The sequence below is a fragment of the Lathamus discolor genome, chromosome 20, assembly GCF_037157495.1.
Source record: "Lathamus discolor isolate bLatDis1 chromosome 20, bLatDis1.hap1, whole genome shotgun sequence".
In the NCBI taxonomy this organism is placed as follows: Eukaryota; Metazoa; Chordata; class Aves; order Psittaciformes; family Psittacidae; genus Lathamus; species Lathamus discolor.
The window spans coordinates 5,281,938-5,295,453 of NC_088903.1; positions in this window are offsets into that span (position 1 = coordinate 5,281,938).

Consider the following 13,516-nt stretch of genomic DNA (forward strand, 5'->3'; position numbering starts at 1 on the left):
TTTTGGGGTTGGGGGGAGCGGGGGGAGGTCTCTGACGATTGAATTATCTGTTGGAAAAGGCGTCTGCAGGCGTCTCACCAATCCAGGGCGGCCGAGGCTGCTGAGACCATCCCCTGGTGTCAGTTTTAATGGGGAACTTCATCGTTTGCGGCATGTGCGTGTGTATTTTTTAATGGAAAGACCCGCAGCCCCAGCCGCTTTCCCGTCGCGCACCCCCTCTCCCGTTTCCCGAACGGTTCCCTCACATCTCTATTTCCAGACCCCCTATTTTGGGTGTGGGGGGCTATTTTGGGAAAGCCCTTTGCAAAGGTGAAGCGGGAGCCTGCGGCTGTGCCAATGCGTGCAAGCCCATCCCAAAAACATCAAGTAGAGGAGAAAGAGGCCTGGGAAGAGCCGACGTCCCCCTCCCCGAGCTGAGCCCGGCGTTTGGAAGCCGGGCTCCAAGCCTTTGCCCCTTGCATCGCACCTTGCCTGCAGGCTGTGTACAGCAAATATTAAACGCTATATATTAGATATTAAAGGCCAAAACACTGTAGGCAGAGCAGTTCCTCACCCTCTCGGTGTATTCCTCAGGTTCAGACTCAACTAACTTATTTTTGCTACCCTTTTCCAGCAGGAATCTGAGTTCTTGGCCGGTGACTGGGGCCTCAAAGGCCTGGGGGGGGGATCCCCCCACTTTGGAGGTTGTCTGAGGGCATGCCCAGCACAAGGGAAAGCCGGGTTTCCTAGGCTGGATCCAGAAGGGATTTAAACGCAGGATGAAATGCCCGGCCGCACAGGACAATTTAACAATCAACGTGAATTAATCCTGACTCTGTCTTTAAGGGAAAACGATGGTTTGTGGCACAGTCCTCCTCAGGTCTGACATGGCAAAGGAGAAAAGGAACCGAACCTCAACCCCATCGGCAGCTTTCCCATGGATGAATGCACCGTTTCCAGAACGGCTCGGTCTGAAAGCATTGAGAAAAGGGGAGATTTGGTTCTTCGGTAGAATCTATTTACCCAATTTCACCACTTGTAATACACTTTCCCTTCTGGAAATGAGCCTCCGGGGACTGGGTGCTGTTGGAAACCTACTAAAGCATTTTGTAGTTGCATCTGTTTCCATATTCGTGACACATTCACAAAAATCTAAAGACTAGGAAGATTTAAATAGCTACTAATGGGCAATAATAATAATAAAATAATAGGAGGAGTGGGGGGTTACAGATTTTGGAAACCATTGAATATAAACCGAAACCTCACATTGGAAAAAAAAAAGACCCCAAACCAAACCCAGGCAAACCCCTGCTATAAAACCACGAGGGAGGAAGAACGGGGGCACATTTCTGAGAGCTCCGAGCCTCGGCGGGTGTTCTCCCCTTTCTTTCCAGCCTCCTCCAGCCCCGGCGCTCCTCCTGCCCAGGACTGATCCGGGACAGCGTGGAGGACCCCGCACTTCTCCGAGCCCCAATGGCGGGTGGTGAAATTGTGGCGTTTCCCCCATTTCATCTCCTTTTTGACTCCCATCTATTCCAACAGGTTCCCCACTAGCTCTTGTAACGGGCTTTCTCCTAATTCTAAATGAACACTTCCTCCTCCAGGGTAGGATCCTGCACTGCGGTCTTCGGCGGAGGGGGCGGACACGACACTTTGCCCTTCAGCCTCCCCCCTTCTCTTCCCAGAGGAACCAAAGTCCAGACCCGCTTTGCGCACTGATCCAAAGCGTAATCCGGGGGTGCTTCCAGCAAGCTGGGGGACAAAACCAGCGTGTGCCTAAGCGGGACCCGTCGTGACTGTCCCCTCCCGACCCCCGAGGCCGCGGAGCCGGGGTCCCCTCCGTGCACTTGGCTCCTTGTCGTTACCATCTTCTCATTACGGGGAGCCTTCGGGGAATCGGGAAGGGGAATGGGAAGGATAAATTTGAGCAGGACTTTAAACGGGAAAATTCAGAACTGTGGTTTCAGGGGCTACAAGGAGTGAAGGTATCTGCCTTTTCTATCTTTATTTCCTAAGAAAAATCTGTTGGAAAAGCAAGAAGAAGAAGGCAGCTGCAACCCTCGGGCTGCGCTCCTCGCAGGGAAGAGGACAAGGGCTATGATCAACCCCTGGCAAGGACCCTCGGCCCTCACGAGAGGTTTTCTTATGAAAACCCTCGCAGGTTGACACAGGGACCTCCGCAGGGAGGCTGGGTCGGGCTCAGGACGTTATCACCGCTGCCGGGTCCGGACTAAATACAAGCCGTTAAAGCGGGTAGGGGCTTTGCTCCCTCTTACTCCGGGCCAATTCCTGACAATCGCTCCTGGACTTGATTTCAGCCGAGGTCCCCGTCCCCTGCCCACCATGGCGGCCTTTACTAAATTCACTTCGCTTTCGGGTTTTCACGCTGAAGCCCCGCCGCTACCATAAGGTGGGGGGGCTCGGGGCGGCGGGTCCGAGGGTGGGGGACACGCAGTGAATTTTGCTACATAATACAAATACTGTGAGAAACAGCCCCAAAAGGCTCCCTCCCCAGGTTTGCTGCGCAGATTTTAACGGCCTTTGCCACAAGTTCAGGAAGCGACCGGCTTCGGTCCAAGCATCCCGAACCCGGTCCCAGGGAGCACGGGGCACCCCCGGCAACAGCCTTGTGCCCCCGGTTCATTGAGAAATCTTCTCGTAAAAGTCACTTTACATCTCCAGAGCCCGAAAACTACCAGGTAACAACTTTTAACGACCCGAATCCCAGGACAAGGTTTCATTTCATCCCTTAACTCTCCATCCCTTTCTCCCCCGGCTCCATTTCCCAGCAAAGAGACCCCTCCGGGTTTAGTACGAATATAAACGCTCAAACCTTGCAACAGGAGCTGATTCACGACCTTAAACCGCAGGATTTGCTGGCCATCTGGAGCTGAAGTCTGATTTTTGAGCTGGGGGATTTTCAACTCTTTAAAAGTCCTTGGGACCCCCATGATGGTGGGGAGAGCCCCTCCGCAGCTCCACTCTCTGCAGGAAGGTGCTGAGGCTGGTTTGTCCCGAGGGTTTCCTGGCTGTGGGACATGCCAACAGCTCCCGTTTAGGCCCAGCTGTCCATGCAGAAAAATCCCCATCCAATTCCAGTGGGAGAAGCTCCTCAGACGTGTTGCTTCTAATTACTTGTCCTTTTCAGAATCTGAAGCAGGAGCTTGTGGGGGGGAGAAGGAGGTAAAAGAAGAGGAAAGTGGCACTGGAAATCCAGCCAGGGCAAAAGTACAAGAGCAAATCCACGGCTTAACTCCCCTTGAAAGTGGATGGACATGAGCCCTCCTCTCCCTCTTACCCCACTGGCCCATGTCCGGGAACCTTTGGCTCCTGGGTTTATAGTTCTCTCTGTAGCGTCAGCATTTCACGCCCTTGACAATACAGCCTCCCTTTTCCAGTCCCTCTGAAGATTCGGATCTCAAATAGTGCAAACAAAGAAGCCCTCAAAACCTTCAGCTCCAGCTTGTTCCAGTGCTCTGGGGGTCGTGTGGTTCTTTAGATAAAGAAATCAAATTAAGAGGCCGCAAAATCAAGAGGTGAATCACAAGAGCAAAACGAGACCTCGGATCCAGCAGTAGAGCCCGGCATCATTTCCCTTTGACAGAGCAAAGGCAAGTTGTGGCACCATCCTGAACTCTTTGGCTTGCATCCATGGGAGATGGGGGCCTTTTAAGGTCTCTTCTCCCTACCCCACCCCCAGAGCCATTACCCCTCATATATTATTTTTACTAAAGTGGTGGGATTTTTTTTGCCTTTCTCGGAGGAGGAGGGATTTGTGCAGCCAGATCCAAGGAATTTGGAGAGAGAGGGAGAGAGAGATCCCCCTGTTGACTAGAGAGATGTTGTTCTTGGGATTAGAGATGTCTGACCTTGAAGGTCGCAGGTCACGGTCTTGAATAAGGAGCAGGAGTGCGAGGCTGGGATTGAAACTTGAGGTGCGTCTGCTGATGATCACAGGGAAAAGTCTTCCAAACAAAGAGGAATGCCTCCATTGGGGTGAGAAAGAACAACTTCCCCAAGAATTATGGGCTCCTTCCGGAGGGTTGCATACCTGCAGCCCGCCCAAAGGATGTGCTGTGGCTGAGGGAGGGGAGAAAGGAGTGAAGAAAGGAGGGGAGAAAGGAGGGACAGGATGCCTGGAGCCAGAAGGCCCCATTATTTATTACTATTTGTGTTCTGGGCAGGACTAGGGGCCCCAGTGCAGGCAGCTTTATGAAGATAGGCAGAAAATGATAGAAAGAGCATCCTACCATTGGGAAGCCTTGAAGTGGAGGGTAGGGAGCAAGGAGGCTCTTGTCTTTTCAAGAAGGGAAGAAAGGAAGAGATTTCTCCCAAGGGCAGGGAAGTAACAGGGAGGCACAGCAGGAGGCTGGATCTCCAATCTGTGTCCAACACAACAATTATGAAAATCTCTGTGAGATCCCATGGGGAGTCAGTCACAGCTGCGTGCCTCAGTTTCCCCCCCCTGAATACCAATGAGGGGAGCAAAGAGCACTTCAGGCCTTGTCTCAGGGCAGCACTATGTACTAATGGCAACAGGTCCCTCTGGCTATTCAACACAGCATTAAAGTCCATGGTCAAATGTATGTGGGTAGGTCCGCAGGGACAGGAGGAATGAAGAACATAGGAAAGTCTTTGAAGATCTAGAGCCTTCAACACAACCTCCCTGAAGCCCCAACATTTGAACAGCCTCAACTCCAGATCCTCTGCTGATGTCAGTATGGTCCCAATGACCTCAAGGACGAAAAGCCTTTTTGAAGAGAGCGATGAGCATCTCATTGCATCACCCCTTCAGACCACACGCAGAAGGATCCGCAATAAAACTCCACAGGCCGGGATTTGCTTCCATGCTTAAACCCATCCTTTAGACCTTTCCCTTCCCTTTTCCGGGCCCGGTGGTCGGGAATGGAAGGGAAAGGGTTGCGGGGAGAGCAGCCCCGTGTCCTGGGAGCGGCCCCGAGCGACGCTAGGGGGAGCCCCGGGCTCAATTAATTAACGGCCGACAATTAAGCGGGTGGGAAGAGCACTGGAGCTGGAAGAGAAAATGAGAATTCATTTACCTGGGGGACCACTGGCATTCCGAGCTGCATTTGTGCTGATATGTATGTATCAGCATATCATATCTATCAGGGGTTAAGGATATGTAAACCCCTCCCTCGTGCGCAGCAGTGGGATGACACTAACCCCAAATGCAGCCAAGGAAACAGCTTTGTGCGTTTGTGATCTGATTCAGGGCAATTCGGGCCCTAATTGATTTAAACGGCTGTCAGACCCACTTTTCCCTCTGCCTAGGTATTTATTCTTCACTTTGAAGCATTTGAGGGAAAGCAGAAGGCATCAAGCTGGCTCCAAAATGTCCTTTTTTACACCAGTATTGATTTTTTAAGTGCCTCTGGAGGAAGGGGAAATGTAAGGAATAAATATTAAGGAATTCAGTGTTTCCCAGCCAGGCTCCCACCCAGGGAGGCCAGAGCAGAGCTGCCCTAGGGAGATTCCAAGGCCTGATCCAGAGCCTGCCGAATGCAACGGAACCACAGCCAAGAAGTGAGGGTCCTAGAGGCCAGGGAACCCTTGGGTCCAGTCTGAGTGGCTGCAGCAGGGTCTCCTGTTTTATGGGGTGCTCGTAGGGTGCTGCCTGCATGCAGAAGGGTTTGCAGGTCCATCCTGAGCCCCAGCCTCAGTTTCCCCCCCACCCTCCACCTCTTGCAGCCTTTGCTGCATAGTGCAGAGCTCTGCTGAAGGTAATGAGGGTGTTTCAGGGTAGACTTAAACAGAGCTCCTCTGGTTAGGGAAAAGGGAAAGCAGCCCCAAAACATGGTGTGGTGGATGCGCTTGGGCTTGACTGTGAGCAAAACTGAACCAAAAGGGAGCTCAGCAGAAATGAGGTCATAAAAGCTTCTCTTGAGCTTATTTATTATCATTTTAATCTTATTAGCATCCCATTCAGTGGCTCTTTGGAGAATAAAACACTGAAAGTGTGTATTAATCTTGACAGAAACCAACCAACCTTCATAAAAATGCATCACTTGGTAAAGAAAATAAAGGGGAATCAAACCTTTCTGAAGTTTAATATCGTCTTTTCGATTAACTACTCTAATATTGCCTAAGTCTGCAGGAGGGGGGTGGGAAGCTAGAAAGTGGCAGAATTATGTACAGGGTGTACTGTACCCCATGTCCTAGGTGTAAATAATGCTCCTGTTAATTTAAAACCAAGGCTGCCTGTCTTTGCAACTTCATTGCACTCCCATTAGCTCTATCTTTATACAGTGTCATGGGTGCAAATAGATTGGGTTGAAAACTTTCCCCAGAGCCACTTTAAAGTGACTTCTAATCTTTCCCTTTAGTGGTGTTAATTCAAGAGTGTTTGAAGCACCATTAGGCAGAGAAATGGCCCTTCTCTCCTGCTGGTGCCCTTATCCAAATAGAAACACTGAAAAAGATGCTAAGAAATCTGTTTCAGATCAGGCCAAGTCTCTGGAGAGCAGCTGAAGGAGATGTGGCCTTCCTTTTGATGAGACTTAAATCCATAAAGGATTTGTGCTTTGCATTTCTCTATCACTGGCTCCTGGAGGTCTCCAAGGACATTGGGAACCTCCTGCCTCAGAACATGTGGAACAAGAGACAGCACCTGCTGGAAACAAGGACAGAGAAAGGGCTGGGGGGCACAGCCAGGGAAAGAACAGAGTCCATGTAAGCCAGGCTGGATGAATGGTGGCATGCTGCTAGGGTGGAGGCTTTTACAGCAGGACACCGAGGGAAGGTGGAAAGTGGTAGGCCATGGTCATGTCTATATGTCTGTCCATCATCGCGGGGGATAGGGGTGAGCAAAAGCCACAGTGTTATCTGTCATCAGTGGGAATATGGCTGGGCATTAGCAAGAAACTGGTATTGCAAATGACAATAGACTCATCAGTGCTGCTGGATGGAGGAAGGTTTGTCAGTTGCCTCAGCCCAGCACATCATCCAGCCCCACTTCCAAGACCAATCCCAGCTTCCAGCATAGCCCAGAAGGTAAGTGGCAGAAGGAAAAGTGGCATGCACAGAGTGCACCTTTGCTGAGGATAAAGTCCCAGCCTTAGCAAGCAGCAGGGTAAGAACCTTTCTGACCTGGTAGCTCTGCCTGGCCCATCATGATTGACAGCCCAAATTGGATGCATCCTTCAGTAGTCTGTTGCATCCCTTTTTGACTCTCATTTACAATGTTGGTTTCTACACCCTCCAATTGCGGTGAGTTCTACACTATTCGGTGAGAAACAACCCATCCATGCTCTGAAACAGAGAGTAAATATTCCCCTGGGCCCTTCCTTTCACCTTGCAGGCTGGGACAGATCTCTGTCATCCCCCATCTCCGTCATCCCTCTGCTCCTGGCAGCGAGGTCAGCAATGAATGGTGTGGTTACCCCAGGTTTGGACAGGGAAAATCTTCTGCTAAAGGACAGTGCGCCCCAGGAGATTCCCATTGTCCCCAGGCTCTGGCAGGTGTAGGGATTGCAGCCTGAAACGAAGGAGTGCAAGGTCGTGGGATGCGACGTTCTCCTGTCCTCCAGGAGAGGGCAACCCCTGGCTGGAGCTGAACTAAGAAGCGCTGTTTTAAAAGGGATGCTTGGGAGGATTTTCCTCTTTCGCTGCTCCTTCCAAGCAAAAGCTCAAATTACTGCGATGGAGGAAGGCTGTAAAATGGAAAACACAGATGGGGAACTTAGGGGAGTGTTGGTTTGGGGTAGCTGTTTCTTTACACCGTGGCATTTGTTAATACAAACTGGCTTTATGAAAATGAAAAAGCAGAGTTAAAAATAAACTCGAGTTCCTTTTGAATCAGTAACTTTCTGTGGGATGATCCAATTACAAGCATATCTGCCCATTTCTTTTCATTAGACTTGTGTTGAATTTCTCTTCTTTAATCTTCTTTCTATTTAAAACCCAGTCAGAATATGCAGGTCTATGCGTAATCTCTTTCTCAACCTCTTACAAACACTTGATTTCCACCACACACACTGTTTTATTTGTGCAATATGCTCTCACACCAACAAATGAACTGTTCACCTGCGCTATAGGGACAGGCTGGTGAGCAAGACCCTGGCAGAATTGTGTACCAAGTTTAATTCTGCATCGTTGGGTAACAGATCAAACAGTTCAACCTCTTCTCTCTCTGTTTCCCCATCTGCAAAACAGGGATCATGAAACTGTAACATTTTGCAGGATGCCCAAGCACAGAAGCCATGCATTAAACCTAATGTTCTTCACATGTCCTCTTAGGAGAGGGATGCGAAGACCCAAGCCAGTGTTTCAAATGTGTTTTACTACGCTCGAGAGGTGTCCCACGTGTTTCAGTGAAGCTACTTTCGAACATGGCCTGAACTTTGCTCCTGAAGGTGTCCAGGAGCTGGTGGAAGGGGAAGGTGGGGAGAGGACAAGGGCTCAAGATGCTTCTAAGTTAAGTCACGACTCGCTTAAGGAGGGCTGCTCAGGACCTCTATGATTTCCCTTCCTGATGTACAAGTATTGGAGGGGAAGTGGGCATCCCACTGGGCCACTTCGACCCAGTGAGAGAAAGAATACCTGGAAAACAAACAAGCAAAACCTTATTAAAATAGTCCTTGGACCATCCTGCGCCTTGCTGTTAACTACAGAAAGAAGGCAGGAATGAGAGAAACCACTCAAGCCTGGGAGAACAGGAATGTGAAGCTTTGGGGCACAGGCTGAGCAGGAGAAGTTTCCAGAAGAAGCAACGTGAGTGAGAGGATTATTACGAAAGGCCAGAGTGTCAAATCTGTGCTGGGAGTTAAAAGGAGCCCATAAAATCCACTCACCAGAAATGGAGCCAGAGCAAGGTCTGGAGTTAACTCCTTAAAGTCTACAAAACAGTGATAACCATCAGGAGCGACTTTCTTTCTGTGAGGTGCAGAGTCTGGGCAAAGTCCCACCTTAGCCATCACCCAGAAAGCTATAAAGAGGAAAAAGGCAGATCAAGCAGGTTGATGAGTGTTTTATGCAATGCAATAAATCCAATGTCCAGAGCAGCTCTCTACCTTCAGCTTCCCTCTCATAGCCATTTATAACCATTCTTACAAAAGTAAAAGAGAATCATAATGCTGTAATCCAGTAATATTATAACAATATAATCTGCATGCACCTAATTTTACCATCATTATGAATAAAAGTGATTGCACTGCAGTAGTTATGCGAAGCCAAACCTTACTGGGGGCTTAGAAACTGCTTGCAAAATAGGGAGGGAGAAAAATCCAATGGCTTTTATGTTGCCTCCTCAAACCTTTTGCAAACACTGAGCAGTGAATCCCTACAGCAATTTCTTCTTCTCTGCATAAATATAATGCGTCCTTGCAGATATTTGAATACTTGCAAGTCTAAAGAAGTGAAGTCTAAAGATAAGTTGCAGAGCACTGCCTAAGTAACTTGCAAAAGTGGGGGCAAGCCTGAAGTGCATGGTCTCCTTCACATTCATGGTGGATGGGACAAGGAACAACGAGTTTAGATCATGGCTAAGAAGATTCATATTACCCATTTTCAAAGATTTTGTACTTGCAAGGAACATAGAGGATGGATCTGGAGGATGAACGTGGTGGGAGATCTCTGACACTGGGTGCATGCATGTTACAATGATGACAAGGTAAAATTGTCTCAGGTTGTGGCGAGCTGAGGCTGGGGCTCCAACCTTACACTTAGGAGGTAAGAGACATTCCTACAGCTCTCACCTCCTGCTTCCCTTGCAGAATGCCTTTATTGGCCTCAGATCCTATAATCCAGCAGCAGCTGATCAGTAGGTTGCAGACCAGCCCTGGCCTGTCCCCATTTCCCCTTCTGCTTCTGGCCTTTGGATCCCAACCCTGCTCTCCAAATATGCAAGGGGTAAACCCTCCTGGAGGGAGCAGGAAGCAGGACCTGGCTGCAAGAGTCCTGCCCACTGTGAGCAGCTTTAGCTAGTCTGAACAAGTAGTGATTCGGTCTTGTTTGGATACTGGTGTCAGACACAGCTTGGGAGACGGAAGAAAGCATGTGGCCAACATTTGCAAAGATGTTTGGTGCTTCCCTTGAATGGCAGATGCTCAGCCAGAAGAAATCACTCCAGTTTAACACACACCAGAACAAATATCATGTCTCCAACTCAGAGGGGCAGAGCTTAAAGGGACAATCAAACTGAGATGCTTTGAAAAGACAGAAACAAGTGTAACACGGAAGCAAAGGCAAACTAATGAAAGTCAGAATGAATTTATGAGGCACCTTAATGAAACACGTGGACATGCTGAAGATGAATCCATGATGTTTTGTAAGCTTTTAAGTCTGTACATAGTATGGAACTCACATGATTGGAAAGGTAATAAATTTCCTAGCAAATGGACAAGATCATATTTGCACAGAGAAAACCTTTGCCCAAAGCAAGCGCATGTGGTTAGTGAAAGATTCAATTAGGCTCTTTAACGCCAGTTGCACAACTGTCTTGTTCAAAGACTTGTACTATGTTCTGTCAAAGGTTGCACCCCTTAAGTGGTAACATTTATGGATTGAAGTCGAGCAGCTTTGCTCTGCCCGACAGATGGGTCTTGTTCCTTTGAGGAGAAAGATCACAGAGAAGATGATAAACAAATCATGTCCGACTCCATACCCGTAGTGACAGAACATCTACAATAAATGTTGCTTTTTACTTAATCAGACTGCTCAGACAATGCACAGCTTGAAAAAGGGGAAACACTGAGCAATGACCAGAAGCTGTCATGCAGCAGCCCCCCCTGCCCAGCGGTGGAGCAGAAAGCCCCTGTGCTGCTGGGAGGGCACGAAGCAAGGCCCCAGCGGGGTGTCTCGGGGAGCCCTCCCGACAAGGCACCGCGCTCCCCTCCCATCGCCCCCCTCCCCGCGTCCCCGGGGCCGTTCTTGAACCCGGGGCTGGCAGCACCGCGGAGAGCTCCGCGCCCCCCAAAGGGGCGGCCCCGAGCTCAGTGTGTGTACACATGCAGGTACACATATGTAGACATATGTGCATATATACATACACACACACATATATGTATAGGGACATCTTTCGCTCTGGGCACTGACATCCATGGATTTTCTGAAAGCGGCTGGCAAAGTTCTGCCCGTCCCATCAAGCATGGCTTGGTTCTCCCTTTCTCGTGAGGTTTGGGGCTTCTTTTCCAAATCAATCCTCTGAAAGGAGACCACAGTGAGGGGGTGACCTTCTCTCTGTCATAGGCAGCAAACGCTGTACTGGTTGGGAGTCCACATCAGTCCACAGCTGGGAAGGGTCATAGAATGATGGAATCACAGAATCACGAAATCATAGAATCATGGAGTTACAGAATCATAGAATCACGGGATCATATAATCACAGAATCATGGGGTGGTTCGGAAGGGACTGCAGAGGGTCCTCCCTACTCCATCTGCAGCTGCACCCTCCTGAAGCAGCAAGACATAAGTAAGCCCAGTTATTTGGGCTGGTATTCGGCTTCTCTTCCCTGCTTTTATTTATTAGTAGCTGTATATGCAGCTGCATGAAGTCACTGTAGCTCAAAACAAACAGCACGCAGCTAAATTACAAGAGTGAAGTAACGCCGCCAGCTTGAATTGCAAAAGTGATAACAAAAGTGATAACAAAACCTGTTTGAAATATATTTAACACAGAGAGAGGAAAAGTGTAACACCTCCAGCATAGGGGGTGAAATCGGGAAGATAAGTAGTGAAATAGAGGTAGCAGAGTGCTGTGATGTATTTGTGCTTTCTATAAGCAGATCAGGTGTGCCTGCAAATACGTGGAACAAGGGAAGTGTTGCCTGGGAAGACCCTGCATGTGTGGTGCAAGCGGCTCCGCTTCCTTGTGCTGTCCAAAAGACATTTCATCGCAGCCAAGATCTGAAAACTTGCGATTTTCTTTGTTCGCAGCCAAACAGATGTGCAAGGAAAATTACGGAATTAAGCCCCGATTTTGTGCAGGGAAGAAGCGGAGGGTTTGGGTTTGGTTTAGTTTTTTCTATAGCTATAATCACAACTTCCTGCAAAACAGAAGTCGAGGATGAAGCGAAGTGGCAACAGGAGTTACTGCAGCGTAAGGAGAATTCCGATCTTTACCTTTCACTCTCTATCGGTGAAAATGATCTTCTCGTCGGTTTTCCTTGGGAAGCTTGGGGCTCACTTTCAGTTATAACTTTCTATGGTTACTTAACTGCGTGTATCCCATTCACTTCCCTCTTCTTCAGCCAGGCAGCGAGCAAAGAGAAGCCTCCAGAGAAACCCGTGCGGATCACTGAATTGATCCTGCGGGAAGTGCAACTGCGAATAGAGACAAACCATTTTTAGCCTAAAAACTCGGTGTCCGGCTCTAGGGAAAGGTTTAATTCCGGGAGAGGAATAATAGAGGGTGCAGGTGTGAATTAATGCGACATTTTCTACAGGGTAAATGGTTGCTATGAGGGGGAATATTCGTACTGAAAGGTTTTCAGGCTTGAAACCCGCATTTTGTGCAATGGAGAATGGTAGGACTTCGGTGTTAGTTTTTTAAATGCCTCCTTCTTATTCGTTATGTGTGAATGTAAGAAAATACCCAAAGAAAAAGAAACACCACAAATTCAGAGGCTTTTACCGAGCTTTCACAAACGTGCGGCCGCAGTGGGGCCACAGCCAAGGGACCTGCCGCAGCTCGGGGACATGGATTTTAAGGGTTTGCACTCAAAAAGGCAGGTGGGGCTTTGGGTTACGTGTTTTTGGGATGGGGGATTATGTACCGGAAAGTTGTCGTTGGCCAAAAATAAATTAAAATCAGCATCATCTGCGAATTTCGCTGTTGTAATAAATTAGTTTTGGTTTGGGTTAATTTTTTTGTTCGCTTCCTTTATTAGTTTCTTCGAAAAGAAGTGGAAATCTGCTCCCTTTTAAGCTTCTAAAGCTCCACAACAGCAGCTCCCAGGGTTGTTCTGGCGGTGGGGAAATGCTGGGTCGCTCCTTCACGTCTGCTGGAAGACATCCCCGTCCACCTCCTGTCCTTAAGGCAAGAAAACTGCCCTTAAGGCAAGAAAACTGCCCTCGGCCCCGCTCCGAAGCTGCACCCCGAGCCCTTCCCCGTCCTTTCTGGCCGGGTGAGCCCCTCGGCCGCTTCCCTGAAGGGCCCTTTTAACCGCGCACGGAAGATGTGGAGCCCGGACGCGGCCCCCATCGCTTCCTTGCCCGCCGGGGTGGGGACGTGCCTTTGCTGTCGGACCCTTCGGCCGGGGACGAGACCCGGCGCCGGTATTTACCGGGGTAACCGGGATCATCAGTCCCGGCTCTGAGCTCCCGGTGGGAGCGATGGTGTCCGGGGCACGTAGTGGCACTTAGGGGCTGGGGGCTGGCATTTATTAACCGATCACCCCCGGCCCCTTTCCCTCTGCCGGCTTCTTCCACGGAAAACGTCCCCGCGATTTTTCCCTTTCCGCGTTTTCGCTGCGCGGCCGCGGGGCGCGGAGCCGCGGGGGAAGGGAGGCTCTGTTGGATTTACGATCCGCACCGTTGGAAACCGAAGCACCGGGATTTACTGTAAAACGCCGCGGCCGCC